The sequence below is a fragment of the Pristiophorus japonicus genome, unplaced genomic scaffold (assembly GCF_044704955.1).
Source record: "Pristiophorus japonicus isolate sPriJap1 unplaced genomic scaffold, sPriJap1.hap1 HAP1_SCAFFOLD_346, whole genome shotgun sequence".
Classification (NCBI taxonomy): domain Eukaryota; kingdom Metazoa; phylum Chordata; class Chondrichthyes; family Pristiophoridae; genus Pristiophorus; species Pristiophorus japonicus.
Genome location: NW_027253281.1, coordinates 486263 through 511440, shown reverse-complemented (window position 1 = coordinate 511440; position 25178 = coordinate 486263).

The following is a 25178-nucleotide window of genomic DNA, read 5'->3' as shown; positions in this document are numbered from 1 at the left end:
AGACTCGGTGGGATATTAACAGTAATGGACAGTGAGCAGGAGGTTGGGATTCGACTGGGTGGGATATTAACAGTAAAGGGCAGTGAGCAGGTTGGGATTAGACTGGCTGGGATATTAACAGTAATGGGAAGTGAGCAGGAGGTTCGGATTAGAAAGGGTGGGATATTAACCGTAATGGGCAGTGAGCAGGTTGGGATTAGAAGGTGGGATATTAACGGTAATGGGTAGTGAGCAAGTTGGGATTAGAAGGTGGGATATTAACGGTGATGGGTAACGAGCAGGAAGTTGGGCTTAGACTGTGTGGGATATTTACAGTAATGGGCAGTGAGCAGGAGGTTGGGATGAGACAGGGTGGGTTATTAACAGTAATGGGCAGTGAGCAGGAGGTTGGGATTAGACTGGGTGGGATATTAACAGTAATTGACAGTGAGCAGGAGGTTGGGGTAAGATTGGTGGGATATTAACAGTAATGGGCAGTGAGCAGGAGGTTGGGATTATACTGGGTGGGATATTAACAGTAATGGGCAGTGAGCAGGAGGTTGGGATGAGATAGGGTGGGATATTAACAGTAATGGGCAGTGAGCAGGAGGTTGGGATTAGACTGGGTGGGATAATAACAGTAATGGACAGTGAGCAGGAGGTTGGGATGAGACTGGGTGGGATATTAACGGTAATGGACAGTAAGCAGGAGATTGGGATTAGACTGGGTGGGATATTAACAGTAATGGACAGTGAGCAGGCGTTTGGGATTTGACTGGGTGAGATATTAACGGAAATGGACAGTGAGCAGGAGGTTGGGATTAGATTGGGTGGGATATTTACAGTAATGGTAGTAAGCAGGAGGTTGGGATTAGAAAGGGTGGGATATTAACCATAATGGGCAGTGAGCAGGTTGGTATTAGAGGTTGGGATATTAACGGTGATGGGCAGTGACCAGGAAGTTGGGCTTAGACTGGGTGGGATATTAACGGTAATGGGCAGTGAGCAGGAGGTTGGGATTTGACTGGGTAGAATATTAACGGTAATGGGTCGTGAGCAGTATGTTGGGAACAGACTCGGTGGGATATTAACGGTAATGGGTAGTGAGCAGGATATTGGGATCAGACTCGGTGGGATATTAACGGTAATGGGCAGTGAGCAGGAGGTTGGAATTAGACTGGGTGGGATATTAACAGTAATGGACAGTGAGCAGGAGGTTGGGATGAGACAGGGTGCGATATTGACGTTAATGGGCAGTGAGCAGGCGGTTGGAATTAGACTGGGTGGGATATGAACGGTAATGGGGAGTGAGCAGGACGTTGGGATCAGACTGGGTGAGATATTAACAGTAATGGACAGTGAGCAGGAGGTTGGGATTAGACTGGGTGCGATATTGAAAGTAATGGGCAGTGAACAGGAGGTTGGGATTAGAGTTGGTGAGATATTAACAGTAATGGGCAGTGAGCAGGAGGTTGGGATGAGACAGGGTGGGATATTAACCGTAATGGGCAGTGAGCAGGAGGTTGGGATTAGAGGGTGGGAAATTCACGGTAATGGGTAGTGAGCAGGAGGTTGGGATTAGATTGGGTGGGATATTAACAGTAATGGACAGTGAGCAGAATGTTGGGATTCGACTGGGTGGGATATTAACAGTACAGGGCAGTGTGCAGGTTGGGATTAGACTGGCTGGGATATTAACAGTAATGGGCAGTGAGCAGGAGGTTCGGATTAGAAAGGGTGGGATATTAACCGTAATGGGCAGTGAGCAGGTTGGGATTAGAAGGTGGGATATTAACGGTAATGGGTAGTGAGCAGGATGTTGGGATCAGACTCGGTGGGATATTAACGGTAATGGGCAGTGAGCAAGAGGTCGGGATTAGACTGGGTGGGATATTAATGGTAATGGGCAGTGAACAGGAGGTTGGGATTAGACTGGGTGGGATATTAACAGTAATGGACAGTGAGCAGGAGGTTGGGATTAGACTGGGTGGGATATTGACGGTAATGGACAGTGTGCAGGAGGTTGGTATTAGACTGGGTGGGATATTGAAAGTAATGGGCAGTGAGCAGGAGGTTGGGATTAGACTGGGTGGGATATTAACAGTAATGGACAGTGAGCAGGCGTTTGGGATTTGACTGGGTGAGATATTAACGGAAATGGACAGTGAGCAGGAGGTTGGGATTAGATTGGGTGGGATATTTACAGTAATGGTAGTAAGCAGGAGGTTGGGATTAGACTGGGTGGGATATTAACCATAATGGGCAGTGAGCAGGTTGGCATTAGAGGTTGGGATATTAACGGTGATGGGCAGTGACCAGGAAGTTGGGCTTAGACTGGGTGGGATATTAACGGTAATGGGCAGTGAGCAGGAGGTTGGGATTTGACTGGGTAGCATATTAACGGTAATGGGTAGTGAGCAGTATGTTGGGATCAGACTCGGTAGGATATTAACAGTAATGGACAGTGAGCAGGAGGTTGGGATTCGACTGGGTGGGATATTAACAGTAAAGGGCAGTGAGCAGGTTGGGATTAGACTGGCTGGGATATTAACAGTAATGGGCAGTGAGCAGGAGGTTCGGATTAGAAAGGGTGGGATATTAACCGTAATGGGCAGTGAGCAGGTTGGGATTAGAAGGTGGGATATTAACGGTAATGGGCAGTGAGCAGGATGTTGGGATCAGACTCGGTGGGATATTAACGGTAATGGGCAGTGAGCAAGAGGTTGGGATTAGACTGGGTGGGATTTTCATGGTAATGGGCAGTGAGCGGGAGGTTGGGATTAGATTGGGTGGGATATTTACAGTAATGGGCAGTGAGCAGGAGGTTGGGATTTGACTGGGTGGGATATGAACGGTAATGGGCAGTGAGCAGGACGTTGGGATCAGACTGGGTGAGATATTAACAGTAATGGACAGTGAGCAGGAGGTTGGGATTAGACTGGGTGGGATATTGACGGTAATGGACAGTGAGCAGGAGGTTGCGATTAGACTGGGTGGGATATTGAAAGTAATGGGCAGTGAGCAGGAGGTTGGGATTAGATTGGGTGGGATATTAACAGTAATGGACAGTGAGCAGGAGGTTGGGATTAGACTGGGTGGGATATTAACAATAATGGACAGTGAGCAGGAGGTTGGGCTTAGACTGGGTGGGATATTAACGGTCATGGGTAGTGAGCAGGAGGTTGGGATTAGACTGGGTGGGATATTTACAGTAATGGGCAGTGAGCAGGAGGTTGGGATGAGACAGGATGGGATATTAACAGTAATGGGCAGTGAGCAGGAGGTTGGGATTAGACTGGGTGGGATAATAACAGTAATGGGCAGTGAGCAGGAGGTTGGGAATAGACTGGGTGGGATATTAACAGTAATGGACAGTGAGCAGGAGGTTGGGATTAGACTGGGTGGGATATTAACAGTAATGGACAGTGAGCAGGAGGTTGGCATTCGACTGGGTGGGATATTAACAGTAATGGGCAGTGACCAGTTTGGGATTAGACTGGGTGGGATATTAACAGTAATGGGCAGTGAGCAGGTGGTTGAGTTTAGAATGGTGGTATATTAACAGTAATGGGCAGTGAGCAGGAGGCTGGGATTAGAAATTGTGGGATATTAACCAGAATGGGCAGTGAGCAAGTTGGGATGAGAAGGTGGGATATTAACGGTGATGGGTAATGAGCAGGAAGTTGGGCTTATACTGGGTGGGATATTAACGGTCATGGGTCGTGAGCAGGAGGTTGGGATTAGACTGGGTGGGACATTTACAGTAATGGGCAGTGAGCAGGAGGTTGGGATGAGACAGGGTGGGATGTTAACAGAAATGGGCAGTGAGCAGGACTTGGGATGAGACAGGGTGGGATATTTACAGTAATGGGCAGTGAGCAGGAGGTTGGGATTAGACTGGGTGGGATATTAACGGTAATGGGCACTGAGCAGGACGTTGGGATTAGACTGGGTGAGATATTAACGGTAATGGACAGCGAGCAGGAGGTTGGGATTAGACTGGGTGGGATATTGACGGTAATGGACAGTGAGCAGGACGTTGGGATCAGACTGGGTGAGATATTAACAGTAATGGACAGTGAGCAGGAGGTTGGGATTAGACTGGGTGGGATATTAACAGTAAAGGGCAGTGAGCAGGTTGGGATTAGACTGGCTGGGATATTAACAGTAATGGGCAGTGAGCAGGAGGTTCGGATTAGAAAGGGTGGGATATTAACCGGAATGGGCAGTGAGCAGGTTGGGATTAGAAGGTGGGATATTAACGGTAATGGGTAGTGAGCAGGATGTTGGGATTAGACTCGGTGGGATATTAACGGTAGCGGGCAGTGAGCAAGAGGTTGGGATTAGACTGGGTGGGATATTTACAGTAATGGGCAGTGAGCAGGAGGTTGGGATTTGACTGGGTGGGATATGAACGGTAATGGGTAGTGAGCAGGACGTTGGGATCAGACTGGGTGAGATATTAACAGTAATGGACAGTGAGCAGCAGGTTGGGATTAGACTGGGTGGGATATTAACAGTAATGGACAGTGAGCAGAAGGTTGGGATTCGAATGGGTGGGATATTAACAGTACAGGGCAGTGAGCAGGTTGGGATTAGACTGGCTGGGATATTAACAGTAATGTGCAGTGAGCAGGTGGTTGGGATTAGACTGGGTGGGATAATAACAGTAATGGGTAGTGAGCAAGTTGGGATTAGAGGGTGGGATATTAACGGTGATGGGTAACGAGCAGGAAGTTGGGCTTAGACTGTGTGGGATATTTACAGTAATGGGCAGTAAGCAGGAGGTTGGGATGAGACAGGGTGGGTTATTAACAGTAATGGGCAGTGAGCAGGAGGTTGGGATTAGACTGGGTGGGATATTAACAGTAATTGACAGTGAGCAGGAGGTTGGGGTTAGATTGGTGGGATATTAACAGTAATGGGCAGTGAGCAGGAGGTTGGGATTAGACTGGGTGGGATATTAACAGTAATGGGCAGTGAGCAGGAGGTTGGGATGAGATAGGGTGGGATATTAACAGTAATGGGCAGTGAGCAGGAGGTTGGGATTAGACTGGGTGGGATATTGAAAGTAATGGGCAGTGAGCAGGAGGTTGGCATTAGACAGGGTGGGATAGTAACATTAATGGACAATGAGCAGGAGGTTGGGATTAGACTGGGTGGGATAATAACAGTAATGGACAGTGAGCAGGAGGTTGGGATGAGACTGGGTGGGATATTAACGGTAATGGACAGTAAGCAGGAGATTGGGATTAGACTGGGTGGGATATTAACAGTAATGGACAGTGAGCAGGCGTTTGGGATTTGACTGGGTGAGATATTAACGGAAATGGACAGTGAGCAGGAGGTTGGGATTAGATTTGGTGGGATATTTACAGTAATGGTAGTTAGCAGGAGGTTGGGATTAGAAAGGGTGGGATATTAACCATAATGGGCAGTGAGCAGGTTGGCATTAGAGGTTGGGATATTAACGGTGATGGGCAGTGACCAGGAAGTTGGGCTTAGACTGGGTGGGATATTAACGGTAATGGGCAGTGAGCAGGAAGTTGGGATTTGACTGGGTAGAATATTAACGGTAATGGGTCGTGAGCAGTATATTGGGAACAGACTCGGTGGGATATTAACGGTAATGGGTAGTGAGCAGGATATTGGGATCAGACTCGGTGGGATATTAACGGTAATGGGCAGTGAGCAGGAGGTTGGAATTAGACTGGGTGGGATATTAACAGTAATGGACAGTGAGCAGGACGTTGGGATTAGATTGGGTGAGATATTGACAGTAATGGGCAGTGAGAAGGAGGTTGGGATTAGACTGGGTGGGATATTAACAGTAATGGACAGTGAGCAGGAGGTTGGGATGAGACAGGGTGCGATATTGACGTTAATGGGCAGTGAGCAGGAGGTTGGAATTAGACTGGGTGGGATATGAACGGTAATGGGGAGTGAGCAGGAGGTTGGGATTAGAGTTGGTGGGATATTAACAGTAATGGGCAGTGAGCAGGAGGTTGGGATGAGACAGGGTGGGATATTAACCGTAATGGGCAGTGAGCAGGAGGTTGGGATTAGAGGGTGGGAAATTCACGGTAATGGGTAGTGAGCAGGAGGTTGGGATTAGATTGGATGGGATATTAACAGTAATGGACAGTGAGCAGAATGTTGGGATTCGACTGGGTGGGATATTAACAGTACAGGGCAGTGTGCAGGTTGGGATTAGACTGGCTGGGATATTAACAGTAATGGGCAGTGAGCAGGAGGTTCGGATTAGAAAGGGTGGGATATTAACCATAATGGGCAGTGAGCAGGTTGGGATTAGAAGGTGGGATATTACCGGTAATGGGTAGTGTGCAGGATGTTGGGATCAGACTCGGTGGGATATTAACGGTAATGGGCAGTGAGCAAGAGGTCGGGATTAGACTGGGTGGGATATTAATGGTAATGGGCAGTGAACAGGAGGTTGGGATTAGACTGGGTGGGATATTAACAGTAATGGACAGTGAGCAGGAGGTTGGGATTAGACTGGGTGGGATATTAACAGTAATGGGCAGTGAGCAGGAGGTTGGGATGAGACCGGGTGGGATATTGACGGTAATGGACAGTGAGCAGGAGGTTGCGATTAGACTGGGTGGGATATTGAAAGTAATGGGCAGTGAGCAGGAGGTTGGGATTAGATTGGGTGGGATATTAACAGTAATGGACAGTGAGCAGGAGGTTGGGATTAGACTGGGTGGGATATTAACAATAATGGACAGTGAGCAGGAGGTTGGGATTAGACTGGGTGGGATATTAACAGTAAAGGGCAGTGAGCAGGTTGGCATTAGAGGTTGGGATATTAACGGTGATGGGCAGTGACCAGGAAGTTGGGCTTAGACTGGGTGGGATATTAACGGTAATGGGCAGTGAGCAGGAGGTTGGGATTTGACTGGGTAGCATATTAACGGTAATGGGTAGTGAGCAGTATGTTGGGATCAGACTCGGTGGGATATTAACAGTAATGGACAGTGAGCAGGAGGTTGGGATTCGACTGGGTGGGATATTAACAGTAAAGGGCAGTGAGCAGGTTGGGATTAGACTGGCTGGGATATTAACAGTAATGGGAAGTGAGCAGGAGGTTCGGATTAGAAAGGGTGGGATATTAACCGTAATGGGCAGTGAGCAGGTTGGGATTAGAAGGTTGGATATTAACGGTAATGGGCAGTGAGCAGGATGTTGGGATCAGACTCGGTGGGATATTAACGGTAATGGGCAGTGAGCAAGAGGTTGGGATTAGACTGGGTGGGATTTTCATGGTAATGGGCAGTGAGCGGGAGGTTGGGATTAGATTGGGTGGGATATTTACAGTAATGGGCAGTGAGCAGGAGGTTGGGATTTGACTGGGTGGGATATGAACGGTAATGGGCAGTGAGCAGGACGTTGGGATCAGACTGGGTGAGATATTAACAGTAATGGACAGTGAGCAGGAGGTTGGGATTAGACTGGGTGGGATATTGACGGTAATGGACAGTGAGCAGGAGGTTGCGATTAGACTGGGTGGGATATTGAAAGTAATGGGCAGTGAGCAGGAGGTTGGGATTAGATTGGGTGGGATATTAACAGTAATGGACAGTGAGCAGGAGGTTGGGATTAGACTGGGTGGGATATTAACAATAATGGACAGTGAGCAGGAGGTTGGGATTAGACTGGGTGGGATATTAACAATAATGTACAGTGAGCAGAAGGTTGGGATTTGACTGGGGGGGATATTAACAGTACAGGGCAGTGAGCAGGAGGTTGGGATTAGACTGGGTGGGATATTTACAGTAATGGGCAGTGAGCAGGAGGTTGGGATGAGACAGGATGGGATATTAACAGTAATGGGCAGTGAGCAGGAGGTTGGGATTAGACTGGGTGGGATAATAACAGTAATGGGCAGTGAGCAGGAGGTTGGGAATAGACTGGGTGGGATATTAACAGTAATGGACAGTGAGCAGGAGGTTGGCATTAGACTGGGTGGGATATTAACAGTAATGGACAGTGAGCAGGAGGTTGGCATTCGACTGGGTGGGATATTAACAGTAATGGGCAGTGACCAGTTTGGGATTAGACTGGGTGGGATATTAACAGTAATGGGCAGTGAGCAGGTGGTTGAGTTAAGAATGGTGGTATATTAACAGTAAAGGGCAGTGAGCAGGAGGCTGGGATTAGAAATTGTGGGATATTAACCAGAATGGGCAGTGAGCAAGTTGGGATGAGAAGGTGGGATATTAACGGTGATGGGTAATGAGCAGGAAGTTGGGCTTATACTGGGTGGGATATTAACGGTCATGGGTCGTGAGCAGGAGGTTGGGATTAGACTGGGTGGGACATTTACAGTAATGGGCAGTGAGCAGGAGGTTGGGATTAGACTGGGTGGGATATTAACGGTAATGGGCACTGAGCAGGACGTTGGGATTAGACTGGGTGAGATATTAACGGTAATGGACAGCGAGCAGGAGGTTGGGATTAGACTGGGTGGGATATTGACGGTAATGGACAGTGAGCAGGACGTTGGGATCAGACTGGGTGAGATATTAACAGTAATGGACAGTGAGCAGGAGGTTGGGATTAGACTGGGTGGGATATTAACAGTAAAGGGCAGTGAGCAGGTTGGGATTAGACTGGCTGGGATATTAACAGTAATGGGCAGTGAGCAGGAGGTTCGGATTAGAAAGGGTGGGATATTAACCGGAATGGGCAGTGAGCAGGTTGGGATTAGAAGGTGGGATATTAACGGTAATGGGTAGTGAGCAGGATGTTGGGATTAGACTCGGTGGGATATTAACGGTAGCGGGCAGTGAGCAAGAGGTTGGGATTAGACTGGGTGGGATATTTACAGTAATGGGCAGTGAGCAGGAGGTTGGGATTTGACTGGGTGGGATATGAACGGTAATGGGTAGTGAGCAGGACGTTGGGATCAGACTGGGTGAGATATTATCAGTAATGGACAGTGAGCAGCAGGTTGGGATTAGACTGGGTGGGATATTAACAGTAATGGACAGTGAGCAGAAGGTTGGGATTCGAATGGGTGGGATATTAACAGTACAGGGCAGTGAGCAGGTTGGGATTAGACTGGCTGGGATATTAACAGTAATGTGCAGTGAGCAGGTGGTTGGGATTAGACTGGGTGGGATAATAACAGTAATGGGTAGTGAGCAAGTTGGGATTAGAGGGTGGGATATTAACGGTGATGGGTAACGAGCAGGAAGTTGGGCTTAGACTGTGTGGGATATTTACAGTAATGGGCAGTAAGCAGGAGGTTGGGATGAGACAGGGTGGGTTATTAACAGTAATGGGCAGTGAGCAGGAGGTTGGGATTAGACTGGGTGGGATATTAACAGTAATTGACAGTGAGCAGGAGGTTGGGGTTAGATTGGTGGGATATTAACAGTAATGGGCAGTGAGCAGGAGGTTGGGATTAGACTGGGTGGGATATGAACGGTAATGGGGAGTGAGCAGGACGTTGGGATCAGACTGGGTGAGATATTAACAGTAATGGACAGTGAGCAGGAGGTTGGGATTAGATTGGGTGGGATATTAACAGTAATGGACAGTGAGCAGAATGTTGGGATTAGACTGGGTAGGATATTAACAGTAATGGACAGTGAGCAGGAGGTTGGGATTAGACTGGGTGGGATATTAACAGTAATTGACAGTGAGCAGGAGGTTGGGGTTAGATTGGTGGGATATTAACAGTAATGGGCAGTGAGCAGGAGGTTGGGATCAGACTCGGTGGGATATTAACGGTAATGGGCAGTGAGCAGGAGGTTGGAATTAGATTGGGTGGGATATTAACAGTAATGGACAGTGAGCAGGACGTTGGGATTAGATTGGGTGAGATATTGACAGTAATGGGCAGTGAGAAGGAGGTTGGGATTAGACTGGGTAGGATATTAACAGTAATGGACAGTGAGCAGGAGGTTGGGATGAGACAGGGTGCGATATTGACGTTAATGGGCAGTGAGCAGGAGGTTGGAATTAGACTGGGTGGGATATGAACGGTAATGGGGAGTGAGCAGGACGTTGGGATCAGACTGGGTGAGATATTAACAGTAATGGACAGTGAGCAGGAGGTTGGGATTAGATTGGGTGGGATATTAACAGTAATGGACAGTGAGCAGAATGTTGGGATTCGACTGGGTGGGATATTAACAGTACAGGGCAGTGTGCAGGTTGGGATTAGACTGGCTGGGATATTAACAGTAATGGGCAGTGAGCAGGAGGTTCGGATTAGAAAGGGTGGGATATTAACCGTAATGGGCAGTGAGCAGGTTGGGATTAGAAGGTGGGATATTAACGGTAATGGGTAGTGAGCAGGATGTTGGGATCAGACTCGGTGGGATATTAACGGTAATGGGCAGTGAGCAAGAGGTCGGGATTAGACTGGGTGGGATATTAATGGTAATGGGCAGTGAACAGGAGGTTGGGATTAGACTGGGTGGGATATTAACAGTAATGGACAGTGAGCAGGAGGTTGGGATTAGACTGGGTGGGATATTGACGGTAATGGACAGTGAGCAGGAGGTTGGTATTAGACTGGGTGGGATATTGAAAGTAATGGGCAGTGAGCAGGAGGTTGGGATTAGAGTGGGTGGGATATTGACGGTAATGGACAGTGAACAGGAGGTTGGGATTAGACTGGGTGGGATATTGAAAGTAATGGGCAGTGAGCAGGAGGTTGGGATTAGAGTGGGTGGGATATTAACAGTAATGGGCAGTGAGCAGGAGGTTGGGATGAGACTGGGTGGTATATTAACCGTAATGGGCAGTGAGCAGGAGGTTGGGATTAGAGGGTGGGATATTAACGGTAATGGGTAGTGAGCAGGAGGTTGGGATTAGATTGGGTGGGATATTAACAGTAATGGACAGTGAGCAGGAGGTTGGGATGAGATAGGGTGGGATATTAACAGTAATGGGCAGTGAGCAGGAGGTTGGGATTAGACTGGGTGGGATATTGAAAGTAATGGGCAGTGAGCAGGAGGTTGGCATTAGACTGGGTGGGATAGTAACATTAATGGACAATGAGCAGGAGGTTGGGATTAGACTGGGTGGGATAATAACAGTAATGGACAGTGAGCAGGAGGTTGGGATGAGACTGGGTGGGATATTAACGGTAATGGACAGTAAGCAGGAGATTGGGATTAGACTGGGTGGGATATTAACAGTAATGGACAGTGAGCAGGCGTTTGGGATTTGACTGGGTGAGATATTAACGGAAATGGACAGTGAGCAGGAGGTTGGGATTAGATTGGGTGGGATATTTACAGTAATGGTAGTAAGCAAGAGGTTGGGATTAGACTGGGTGGGATATTAACCATAATGGGCAGTGAGCAGGTTGGCATTAGAGGTTGGGATATTAACGGTGATGGGCAGTGACCAGGAAGTTGGGCTTAGACTGGGTGGGATATTAACGGTAATGGGCAGTGAGCAGGAGGTTGGGATTTGACTGGGTAGCATATTAACGGTAATGGGTAGTGAGCAGTATGTTGGGATCAGACTCGGTGGGATATTAACAGTAATGGACAGTGAGCAGGAGGTTGGGATTCGACTGGGTGGGATATTAACAGTAAAGGGCAGTGAGCAGGTTGGGATTAGACTGGCTGGGATATTAACAGTAATGGGAAGTGAGCAGGAGGTTCGGATTAGAAAGGGTGGGATATTAACCGTAATGGGCAGTGAGCAGGTTGGGATTAGAAGGTGGGATATTAACGGTAATGGGCAGTGAGCAGGATGTTGGGATCAGACTCGGTGGGATATTAACGGTAATGGGCAGTGAGCAAGAGGTTGGGATTAGACTGGGTGGGATTTTCATGGTAATGGGCAGTGAGCAGGAGGTTGGGATTTGACTGGGTGGGATATGAACGGTAATGGGCAGTGAGCAGGACGTTGGGGTCAGACTGGGTGAGATATTAACAGTAATGGACAGTGAGCAGGAGGTTGGGATTAGACTGGGTGGGATATTGACGGTAATGGACAGTGAGCAGGAGGTTGCGATTAGACTGGGTGGGATATTGAAAGTAATGGGCAGTGAGCAGGAGGTTGGGATTAGACTGGGTGGGATAATAACAGTAATGGGCAGTGAGCAAGTTGGTATTAGAGGGTGGGATATTAACGGTGATCGGTAACGAGCAGGAAGTTGGGCTTAGACTGGGTGGGATATTAACGGTCATGGGTAGTGAGCAGGAGGTTGGGATTAGACTGGGTGGGATATTTACAGTAATGGGCAGTGAGCAGGAGGTTGGGATGAGACAGGATGGGATATTAACAGTAATGGGCAGTGAGCAGGAGGTTGGGATCAGACTGGGTGGGATATTAACAGAAATGGACAGTGAGCAGGAGGTTGGGAATAGACTGGGTGGGATATTAACAGTAATGGACAGTGAGCAGGAGGTTGGGATTAGACTGGGTGGGATATTAACAGTAATGGACAGTGAGCAGGAGGTTGGCATTCGACTGGGTGGGATATTAACAGTAATGGGCAGTGACCAGTTTGGGATTAGACTGGGTGGGATATTAACAGTAATGGGCAGTGAGCAGGTGGTTGAGTTAAGAATGGTGGTATATTAACAGTAAAGGGCAGTGAGCAGGAGGCTGGGATTAGAAATTGTGGGATATTAACCAGAATGGGCAGTGAGCAAGTTGGGATGAGAAGGTGGGATATTAACGGTGATGGGTAATGAGCAGGAAGTTGGGCTTATACTGGGTGGGATATTAACGGTCATGGGTCGTGAGCAGGAGGTTGGGATTAGACTGGGTGGGACATTTACAGTAATGGGCAGTGAGCAGGAGGTTGGGATGAGACAGGGTGGGATGTTAACAGAAATGGGCAGTGAGCAGGAGGTTGGGATGAGACAGGGTGGGATATTTACAGTAATGGACAGTGAGCAGGAGGTTGGGATTAGACTGGGTGGGATATTAACGGTAATGGGCACTGAGCAGGACGTTGGGATTAGACTGGGTGAGATATTAACGGTAATGGACAGCGAGCAGGAGGTTGGGATTAGACTGGGTGGGATATTGACGGTAATGGACAGTGAGCAGGACGTTGGGATCAGACTGGGTGAGATATTAACAGTAATGGACAGTGAGCAGGAGGTTGGGATTAGACTGGGTGGGATATTAACAGTAAAGGGCAGTGAGCAGGTTGGGATTAGACTGGCTGGGATATTAACAGTAATGGGCAGTGAGCAGGAGGTTCGGATTAGAAAGGATGGGATATTAACCGGAATGGGCAGTGAGCAGGTTGGGATTAGAAGGTGGGATATTAACGGTAATGGGTAGTGAGCAGGATGTTGGGATTAGACTCGGTGGGATATTAACGGTAGCGGGCAGTGAGCAAGAGGTTGGGATTAGACTGGGTGGGATATTTACAGTAATGGGCAGTGAGCAGGAGGTTGGGATTTGACTGGGTGGGATATGAACGGTAATGGGTAGTGAGCAGGACGTTGGGATCAGACTGGGTGAGATATTAACAGTAATGGACAGTGAGCAGCAGGTTGGGATTAGACTGGGTGGGATATTAACAGTAATGGACAGTGAGCAGAAGGTTGGGATTCGAATGGGTGGGATATTAACAGTACAGGGCAGTGAGCAGGTTGGGATTAGACTGGCTGGGATATTAACAGTAATGTGCAGTGAGCAGGTGGTTGGGATTAGACTGGGTGGGATAATAACAGTAATGGGTAGTGAGCAAGTTGGGATTAGAGGGTGGGATATTAACGGTGATGGGTAACGAGCAGGAAGTTGGGCTTAGACTGTGTGGGATATTTACAGTAATGGGCAGTAAGCAGGAGGTTGGGATGAGACAGGGTGGGTTATTAACAGTAATGGGCAGTGAGCAGGAGGTTGGGATTAGACTGGGTGGGATATTAACAGTAATTGACAGTGAGCAGGAGGTTGGGGTTAGATTGGTGGGATATTAACAGTAATGGGCAGTGAGCAGGAGGTTGGGATTAGACTGGGTGGGATATTAACAGTAATGGGCAGTGAGCAGGAGGTTGGGATGAGATAGGGTGGGATATTAACAGTAATGGGCAGTGAGCAGGAGGTTGGGATTAGACTGGGTGGGATATTGAAAGTAATGGGCAGTGAGCAGGAGGTTGGCATTAGACAGGGTGGGATAGTAACATTAATGGACAATGAGCAGGAGGTTGGGATTAGACTGGGTGGGATAATAACAGTAATGGACAGTGAGCAGGAGGTTGGGATGAGACTGGGTGGGATATTAACGGTAATGGACAGTAAGCAGGAGATTGGGATTAGACTGGGTGGGATATTAACAGTAATGGACAGTGAGCAGGCGTTTGGGATTTGACTGGGTGAGATATTAACGGAAATGGACAGTGAGCAGGAGGTTGGGATTAGATTGGGTGGGATATTTACAGTAATGGTAGTTAGCAGGAGGTTGGGATTAGAAAGGGTGGGATATTAACCATAATGGGCAGTGAGCAGGTTGGCATTAGAGGTTGGGATATTAACGGTGATGGGCAGTGACCAGGAAGTTGGGCTTAGACTGGGTGGGATATTAACGGTAATGGGCAGTGAGCAGGAGGTTGGGATTTGACTGGGTAGAATATTAACGGTAATGGGTCGTGAGCAGTATGTTGGGAACAGACTCGGTGGGATATTAACGGTAATGGGTAGTGAGCAGGATATTGGGATCAGACTCGGTGGGATATTAACGGTAATGGGCAGTGAGCAGGAGGTTGGAATTAGACTGGGTGGGATATTAACAGTAATGGACAGTGAGCAGGACGTTGGGATTAGATTGGGTGAGATATTGACAGTAATGGGCAGTGAGAAGGAGGTTGGGATTAGACTGGGTGGGATATTAACAGTAATGGACAGTGAGCAGGAGGTTGGGATGAGACAGGGTGCGATATTGACGTTAATGGGCAGTGAGCAGGAGGTTGGAATTAGACTGGGTGGGATATGAACGGTAATGGGGAGTGAGCAGGACGTTGGGATCAGACTGGGTGAGATATTAACAGTAATGGACAGTGAGCAGGAGGTTGGGATTAGACTGGGTGCGATATTGAAAGTAATGGGCAGTGAGCAGGAGGTTGGGATTAGAGTTGGTGGGATATTAACAGTAATGGGCAGTGAGCAGGAGGTTGGGATGAGACAGGGTGGGATATTAACCGTAATGGGCAGTGAGCAGGAGGTTGGGATTAGAGGGTGGGAAATTCACGGTAATGGGTAGTGAGCAGGAGGTTGGGATTAGATTGGGTGGGATATTAACAGTAATGGACAGTGAGCAGAATGTTGGGATTCGACTGGGTGGGATATTAACAGTACAGGGCAGTGTGCAGGTTGGGATTAGACTGGCTGGGATATTAACAGTAATGGGCAGTGAGCAGGAGGTTCGGATTAGAAAGGGTGGGATATTAACCGTAATGGGCAGTGAGCAGGTTGGGATTAGAAGGTGGGATATTAACGGTAATGGGTAGTGAGCAGGATGTTGGGATCAGACTCGGTGGGATATTAACGGTAATGGGCAGTGAGCAAGAGGTCGGGATTAGACTGGGTGGGATATTAATGGTAATGGGCAGTGAACAGGAGGTTGGGATTAGACTGGGTGGGATATTAACAGTAATGGACAGTGAGCAGGAGGTTGGGATTAGACTGGGTGGGATATTAACAGTAATGGGCAGTGAGCAGGAGGTTGGGATGAGACCGGGTGGTATATTAACCGTAATGGGCAGTGAGCAGGAGGTTGGGATTAGATTGGGTGGGATATTAACAGTAATGGACAGTGAGCAGGAGGTTGGGATGAGATAGGGTGGGATATTAACAGTAATGGGCAGTGAGCAGGAGGTTGGGATTAGACTGGGTGGGATATTGAAAGTAATGGGCAGTGAGCAGGAGGTTGGCATTAGACTGGGTGGGATAGTAACATTAATGGACAATGAGCAGGAGGTTGGGATTAGACTGGGTGGGATAATAACAGTAATGGACAGTGAGCAGGAGGTTGGGATGAGACTGGGTGGGATATTAACGGTAATGGACAGTAAGCAGGAGATTGGGATTAGACTGGGTGGGATATTAACAGTAATGGACAGTGAGCAGGCGTTTGGGATTTGACTGGGTGAGATATTAACGGAAATGGACAGTGAGCAGGAGGTTGGGATTAGATTGGGTGGGATATTTACAGTAATGGTAGTAAGCAGGAGGTTGGGATTAGACTGGGTGGGATATTAACCATAATGGGCAGTGAGCAGGTTGGCATTAGAGGTTGGGATATTAACGGTGATGGGCAGTGACCAGGAAGTTGGGCTTAGACTGGGTGGGATATTAACGGTAATGGGCAGTGAGCAGGTGGTTGGGATTTGACTGGGTAGCATATTAACGGTAATGTGTAGTGAGCAGTATGTTGGGATCAGACTCGGTGGGATATTAACAGTAATGGACAGTGAGCAGGAGGTTGGGATTCGACTGGGTGGGATATTAACAGTAAAGGGCAGTGAGCAGGTTGGGATTAGACTGGCTGGGATATTAACAGTAATGGGCAGTGAGCAGGAGGTTCGGATTAGAAAGGGTGGGATATTAACCGTAATGGGCAGTGAGCAGGTTGGGATTAGAAGGTGGGATATTAACGGTAATGGGCAGTGAGCAGGATGTTGGGATCAGACTCGGTGGGATATTAACGGTAATGGGCAGTGAGCAAGAGGTTGGGATTAGACTGGGTGGGATTTTCATGGTAATGGGCAGTGAGCGGGAGGTTGGGATTAGATTGGGTGGGATATTTACAGTAATGGGCAGTGAGCAGGAGGTTGGGATTTGACTGGGTGGGATATGAACGGTAATGGGCAGTGAGCAGGACGTTGGGATCAGACTGGGTGAGATATTAACAGTAATGGACAGTGAGCAGGAGGTTGGGATTAGACTGGGTGGGATATTGACGGTAATGGACAGTGAGCAGGAGGTTGCGATTAGACTGGGTGGGATATTGAAAGTAATGGGCAGTGAGCAGGAGGTTGGGATTAGATTGGGTGGGATATTAACAGTAATGGACAGTGAGCAGGAGGTTGGGATTAGACTGGGTGGGATATTAACAATAATGGACAGTGAGCAGGAGGTTGGGATTAGACTGGGTGGGATATTAACAGTAATGTACAGTGAGCAGAAGGTTGGGATTTGACTGGGTGGGATATTAACAGTACAGGGCAGTGAGCAGGTTGGGATTAGACTGGCTGGGATATTAACAGTAATGGGCAGTGAGCAGGTGGTTGGGATTAGACTGGGTGGGATAATAACAATAATGGGCAGTGAGCAAGTTGGTATTAGAGGGTGGGATATTAACGGTGATGGGTAACGAGCAGGAAGTTGGGCTTAGACTGGGTGGGATATTAACGGTCATGGGTAGTGAGCAGGAGGTTGGGATTAGACTGGGTGGGATATGAACGGTAATGGGGAGTGAGCAGGACGTTGGGATCAGACTGGGTGAGATATTAACAGTAATGGACAGTGAGCAGGAGGTTGGGATTAGACTGGGTGCGATATTGAAAGTAATGGGCAGTGAGCAGGAGGTTGGGATTAGAGTTGGTGGGATATTAACAGTAATGGGCAGTGAGCAGGAGGTTGGGATGAGACAGGGTGGGATATTAACCGTAATGGGCAGTGAGCAGGAGGTTGGGATTAGAGGGTGGGAAATTCACGGTAATGGGTAGTGAGCAGGAGGTTGGGATTAGATTGGGTGGGATATTAACAGTAATGGACAGTGAGCAGAATGTTGGGATTCGACTGGGTGGGATATTAACAGTACAGGGCAGTGTGCAGGTTGGGATTAGACTGGCTGGGATATTAACAGTAATGGGCAGTGAGCAGGAGGTTCGGATTAGAAAGGGTGGGATATTAACCGTAATGGGCAGTGAGCAGGTTGGGATTAGAAGGTGGGATATTAACGGTAATGGGTAGTGAGCAGGATGTTGGGATCAGACTCGGTGGGATATTAACGGTAATGGGCAGTGAGCAAGAGGTCGGGATTAGACTGGGTGGGATATTAATGGTAATGGGCAGTGAACAGGAGGTTGGGATTAGACTGGGTGGGATATTAACAGTAATGGACAGTGAGCAGGAGGTTGGGATTAGACTGGGTGGGATATTAACAGTAATGGGCAGTGAGCAGGAGGTTGGGATGAGACCGGGTGGTATATTAACCGTAATGGGCAGTGAGCAGGAGGTTGGGATTAGATTGGGTGGGATATTAACAGTAATGGACAGTGAGCAGGAGGTTGGGATGAGATAGGGTGGGATATTAACAGTAATGGGCAGTGAGCAGGAGGTTGGGATTAGACTGGGTGGGATATTGAAAGTAATGGGCAGTGAGCAGGAGGTTGGCATTAGACTGGGTGGGATAGTAACATTAATGGACAATGAGCAGGAGGTTGGGATTAGACTGGGTGGGATAATAACAGTAATGGACAGTGAGCAGGAGGTTGGGATGAGACTGGGTGGGATATTAACGGTAATGGACAGTAAGCAGGAGATTGGGATTAGACTGGGTGGGATATTAACAGTAATGGACAGTGAGCAGGCGTTTGGGATTTGACTGGGTGAGATATTAACGGAAATGGACAGTGAGCAGGAGGTTGGGATTAGATTGGGTGGGATATTTACAGTAATGGTAGTAAGCAGGAGGTTGGGATTAGACTGGGTGGGATATTAACCATAATGGGCAGTGAGCAGGTTGGCATTAGAGGTTGGGATATTAACGGTGATGGGCAGTGACCAGGAAGTTGGGCTTAGACTGGGTGGGATATTAACGGTAATGGGCAGTGAGCAGGTGGTTGGGATTTGACTGGGTAGCATATTAACGGTAATGTGTAGTGAGCAGTATGTTGGGATCAGACTCGGTGGGATATTAACAGTAATGGACAGTGAGCAGGAGGTTGGGATTCGACTGGGTGGGATATTAACAGTAAAGGGCAGTGAGCAGGTTGGGATTAGACTGGCTGGGATATTAACAGTAATGGGCAGTGAGCAGGAGGTTCGGATTAGAAAGGGTGGGATATTAACCGTAATGGGCAGTGAGCAGGTTGGGATTAGAAGGTGGGATATTAACGGTAATGGGCAGTGAGCAGGATGTTGGGATCAGACTCGGTGGGATATTAACGGTAATGGGCAGTGAGCAAGAGGTTGGGATTAGACTGGGTGGGATTTTCATGGTAATGGGCAGTGAGCGGGAGGTTGGGATTAGATTGGGTGGGATATTTACAGTAATGGGCAGTGAGCAGGAGGTTTGGATTTGACTGGGTGGGATATGAACGGTAATGGGCAGTGAGCAGGACGTTGGGATCAGACTGGGTGAGATATTAACAGTAATGGACAGTGAGCAGGAGGTTGGGATTAGACTGGGTGGGATATTGACGGTAATGGACAGTGAGCAGGAGGTTGCGATTAGACTGGGTGGGATATTGAAAGTAATGGGCAGTGAGCAGGAGGTTGGGATTAGATTGGGTGGGATATTAACAGTAATGGACAGTGAGCAGGAGGTTGGGATTAGACTGGGTGGGATATTAACAATAATGGACAGTGAGCAGGAGGTTGGGATTAGACTGGGTGGGATATTAACAGTAATGTACAGTGAGCAGAAGGTTGGGATTTGACTGGGTGGGATATTAACAGTACAGGGCAGTGAGCAGGTTGGGATTAGACTGGCTGGGATATTAACAGTAATGGGCAGTGAGCAGGTGGTTGGGATTAGACTGGGTGGGATAATAACAATAATGGGCAGTGAGCAAGTTGGTATTAGAGGGTGGGATATTAACGGTGATGGGTAACGAGCAGGAAGTTGGGCTTAGACTGGGTGGGATATGAACGGTCATGGGTAGTGAGCAGGAGGTTGGGATTAGACTGGGTGGGATATTAACAGTAATGGGCAGTGAGCAGGAGGTTGGGATTAGACTGGGTGGGATAATAACAGTAATGGGCAGTGAGCAGGAGGTTGGGAATAGACTGGGTGGGATATTAACAGTAATGGACAGTGAGCAGGAGGTTGGGATTAGACTGGGTGGGATATTAACAGTAATGGACAGTGAGCAGGAGGTTGGCATTCGACTGGGTGGGATATTAACAGTAATGGGCAGTGACCAGTTTGGGATTAGACTGGGTGGGATATTAACAGTAATGGGCAGTGAGCAGGTGGTTGAGTTAAGAATGGTGGTATATTAACAGTAAAGGGCAGTGAGCAGGAGGCTGGGATTAGAAATTGTGGGATATTAACCAGAATGGGCAGTGAGCAAGTTGGGATGAGAAGGTGGGATATTAACGGTGATGGGTAATGAGCAGGAAGTTGGGCTTATACTGGGTGGGATATTAACGGTCATGGGTCGTGAGCAGGAGGTTGGGATTAGACTGGGTGGGACATTTACAGTAATGGGCAGTGAGCAGGAGGTTGGGATGAGACAGGGTGGGATGTTAACAGAAATGGGCAGTGAGCAGGACTTGGGATGAGACAGGGTGGGATATTTACAGTAATGGGCAGTGAGCAGGAGGTTGGGATTAGACTGGGTGGGATATTAACGGTAATGGGCACTGAGCAGGACGTTGGGATTAGACTGGGTGAGATATTAACGGTAATGGACAGCGAGCAGGAGGTTGGGATTAGACTGGGTGGGATATTGACGGTAATGGACAGTGAGCAGGACGTTGGGATCAGACTGGGTGAGATATTAACAGTAATGGACAGTGAGCAGGAGGTTGGGATTAGACTGGGTGGGATATTAACAGTAAAGGGCAGTGAGCAGGTTGGGATTAGACTGGCTGGGATATTAACAGTAATGGGCAGTGAGCAGGAGGTTCGGATTAGAAAGGGTGGGATATTAACCGGAATGGGCAGTGAGCAGGTTGGGATTAGAAGGTGGGATATTAACGGTAATGGGTAGTGAGCAGGATGTTGGGATTAGACTCGGTGGGATATTAACGGTAGCGGGCAGTGAGCAAGAGGTTGGGATTAGACTGGGTGGGATATTTACAGTAATGGGCAGTGAGCAGGAGGTTGGGATTTGACTGGGTGGGATATGAACGGTAATGGGTAGTGAGCAGGACGTTGGGATCAGACTGGGTGAGATATTAACAGTAATGGACAGTGAGCAGCAGGTTGGGATTAGACTGGGTGGGATATTAACAGTAATGGACAGTGAGCAGAAGGTTGGGATTCGAATGGGTGGGATATTAACAGTACAGGGCAGTGAGCAGGTTGGGATTAGACTGGCTGGGATATTAACAGTAATGTGCAGTGAGCAGGTGGTTGGGATTAGACTGGGTGGGATAATAACAGTAATGGGTAGTGAGCAAGTTGGGATTAGAGGGTGGGATATTAACGGTGATGGGTAACGAGCAGGAAGTTGGGCTTAGACTGTGTGGGATATTTACAGTAATGGGCAGTAAGCAGGAGGTTGGGATGAGACAGGGTGGGTTATTAACAGTAATGGGCAGTGAGCAGGAGGTTGGGATTAGACTGGGTGGGATATTAACAGTAATTGACAGTGAGCAGGAGGTTGGGGTTAGATTGGTGGGATATTAACAGTAATGGGCAGTGAGCAGGAGGTTGGGATTAGACTGGGTGGGATATTAACAGTAATGGGCAGTGAGCAGGAGGTTGGGATGAGATAGGGTGGGATATTAACATTAATGGGCAGTGAGCAGGAGGTTGGGATTAGACTGGGTGGGATATTGAAAGTAATGGGCAGTGAGCAGGAGGTTGGCATTAGACAGGGTGGGATAGTAACATTAATGGACAATGAGCAGGAGGTTGGGATTAGACTGGGTGGGATAATAACAGTAATGGACAGTGAGCAGGAGGTTGGGATGAGACTGGGTGGGATATTAACGGTAATGGACAGTAAGCAGGAGATTGGGATTAGACTGGGTGGGATATTAACAGTAATGGACAGTGAGCAGGCGTTTGGGATTTGACTGGGTGAGATATTAACGGAAATGGACAGTGAGCAGGAGGTTGGGATTAGATTGGGTGGGATATTTACAGTAATGGTAGTTAGCAGGAGGTTGGGATTAGAAAGGGTGGGATATTAACCATAATGGGCAGTGAGCAGGTTGGCATTAGAGGTTGGGATATTAACGGTGATGGGCAGTGACCAGGAAGTTGGGCTTAGACTGGGTGGGATATTAACGGTAATGGGCAGTGAGCAGGAGGTTGGGATTTGACTGGGTAGAATATTAACGGTAATGGGTCGTGAGCAGTATGTTGGGAACAGACTCGGTGGGATATTAACGGTAATGGGTAGTGAGCAGGATATTGGGATCAGACTCGGTGGGATATTAACGGTAATGGGCAGTGAGCAGGAGGTTGGAATTAGACTGGGTGGGATATTAACAGTAATGGACAGTGAGCAGGACGTTGGGATTAGATTGGGTGAGATATTGACAGTAATGGGCAGTGAGAAGGAGGTTGGGATTAGACTGGGTGGGATATTAACAGTAATGGACAGTGAGCAGGAGGTTGGGATGAGACAGGGTGCGATATTGACGTTAATGGGCAGTGAGCAGGAGGTTGGAATTAGACTGGGTGGGATATGAACGGTAATGGGGAGTGAGCAGGACGTTGGGATCAGACTGGGTGAGATATTAACAGTAATGGACAGTGAGCAGGAGGTTGGGATTAGACTGGGTGCGATATTGAAAGTAATGGGCAGTGAGCAGGAGGTTGGGATTAGAGTTGGTGGGATATTAACAGTAATGGGCAGTGAGCAGGAGGTTGGGATGAGACAGGGTGGGATATTAACCGTAATGGGCAGTGAGCAGGAGGTTGGGATTAGAGGGTGGGAAATTCACGGTAATGGGTAGTGAGCAGGAGGTTGGGATTAGATTGGGTGGGATATTAACAGTAATGGACAGTGAGCAGAATGTTGGGATTCGACTGGGTGGGATATTAACAGTACAGGGCAGTGTGCAGGTTGGGATTAGACTGGCTGGGATATTAACAGTAATGGGCAGTGAGCAGGAGGTTCGGATTAGACTGGGTGGGATATTAACCGTAATGGGCAGTGAGCAGGAGGTTGGGATCAGACTCGGTGGGATATTAACGGTAATGGGCAGTGAGCAAGAGGTCGGGATTAGACTGGGTGGGATATTAATGGTAATGGGCAGTGAACAGGAGGTTGGGATTAGACTGGGTGGGATATTAACAGTAATGGACAGTGAGCAGGAGGTTGGGATTAGACTGGGTGCGATATTGACGGTAATGGACAGTGAGCAGGAGGTTGGTATTAGACTGGGTGGGATATTGAAAGTAATGGGCAGTGAGCAGGAGGTTGGGATTAGAGTGGGTGGGATATTGACGGTAATGGACAGTGAACAGGAGGTTGGGATTAGACTGGGTGGGATATTGAAAGTAATGGGCAGTGAGCAGGAGGTTGGGATTAGAGTGGGTGGGATATTAACAGTAATGGGCAGTGAGCAAGAGGTTGGGATGAGACCGGGTGGTATATTAACCGTAATGGGCAGTGAGCAGGAGGTTGGGATTAGAGGGTGGGATATTAACGGTAATGGGTAGTGAGCAGGAGGTTGGGATTAGATTGGGTGGGATATTAACAGTAATGGACAGTGAGCAGGAGGTTGGGATGAGATAGGGTGGGATATTAACAGTAATGGGCAGTGAGCAGGAGGTTGGGATTAGACTGGGTGGGATATTGAAAGTAATGGGCAGTGAGCAGGAGGTTGGCATTAGACTGGGTGGGATAGTAACATTAATGGACAATGAGCAGGAGGTTGGGATTAGACTGGGTGGGATAATAACAGTAATGGACAGTGAGCAGGAGGTTGGGATGAGACTGGGTGGGATATTAACGGTAATGGACAGTAAGCAGGAGATTGGGATTAGACTGGGTGGGATATTAACAGTAATGGACAGTGAGCAGGCGTTTGGGATTTGACTGGGTGAGATATTAACGGAAATGGACAGTGAGCAGGAGGTTGGGATTAGATTGGGTGGGATATTTACAGTAATGGTAGTAAGCAGGAGGTTGGGATTAGACTGGGTGGGATATTAACCATAATGGGCAGTGAGCAGGTTGGAATTAGAGGTTGGGATATTAACGGTGATGGGCAGTGACCAGGAAGTTGGGCTTAGACTGGGTGGGATATTAACGGTAATGGGCAGTGAGCAGGAGGTTGGGATTTGACTGGGTAGCATATTAACGGTAATGGGTAGTGAGCAGTATGTTGGGATCAGACTCGGTGGGATATTAACAGTAATGGACAGTGAGCAGGAGGTTGGGATTCGACTGGGTGGGATATTAACAGTAAAGGGCAGTGAGCAGGTTGGGATTAGACTGGCTGGGATATTAACAGTAATGGGAAGTGAGCAGGAGGTTCGGATTAGAAAGGGTGGGATATTAACCGTAATGGGCAGTGAGCAGGTTGGGATTAGAAGGTGGGATATTAACGGTAATGGGCAGTGAGCAGGATGTTGGGATCAGACTCGGTGGGATATTAACGGTAATGGGCAGTGAGCAAGAGGTTGGGATTAGACTGGGTGGGATTTTCATGGTAATGGGCAGTGAGCGGGAGGTTGGGATTAGATTGGGTGGGATATTTACAGTAATGGGCAGTGAGCAGGAGGTTGGGATTTGACTGGGTGGGATATGAACGGTAATGGGCAGTGAGCAGGACGTTGGGATCAGACTGGGTGAGATATTAACAGTAATGGACAGTGAGCAGGAGGTTGGGATTAGACTGGGTGGGATATTAACAGTAATGGGCAGTGAGCAGGAGGTTGGGATTAGACGGTGGGATATTGAAAGTAATGGGCAGTGAGCAGGAGGTTGGGATTAGATTGGGTGGGATATTAACAGTAATGGACAGTGAGCAGGAGGTTGGGATTAGACTGGGTGGGATATTAACAGTAATGGACAGTGAGCAGGAGGTTGGCATTCGACTGGGTGGGATATTAACAGTAATGGGCAGTGACCAGTTTGGGATTAGACTGGGTGGGATATTAACAGTAATGGGCAGTGAGCAGGTGGTTGAGTTAAGAATGGTGGTATATTAACAGTAAAGGGCAGTGAGCAGGAGGCTGGGATTTGAAATTGTGGGATATTAACCGGAATGGGCAGTGAGCAAGTTGGGATGAGAAGGTGGGATATTAACGGTGATGGGTAATGAGCAGGAAGTTGGGCTTATACTGGGTGGGATATTAACGGTCATGGGTCGTGAGCAGGAGGTTG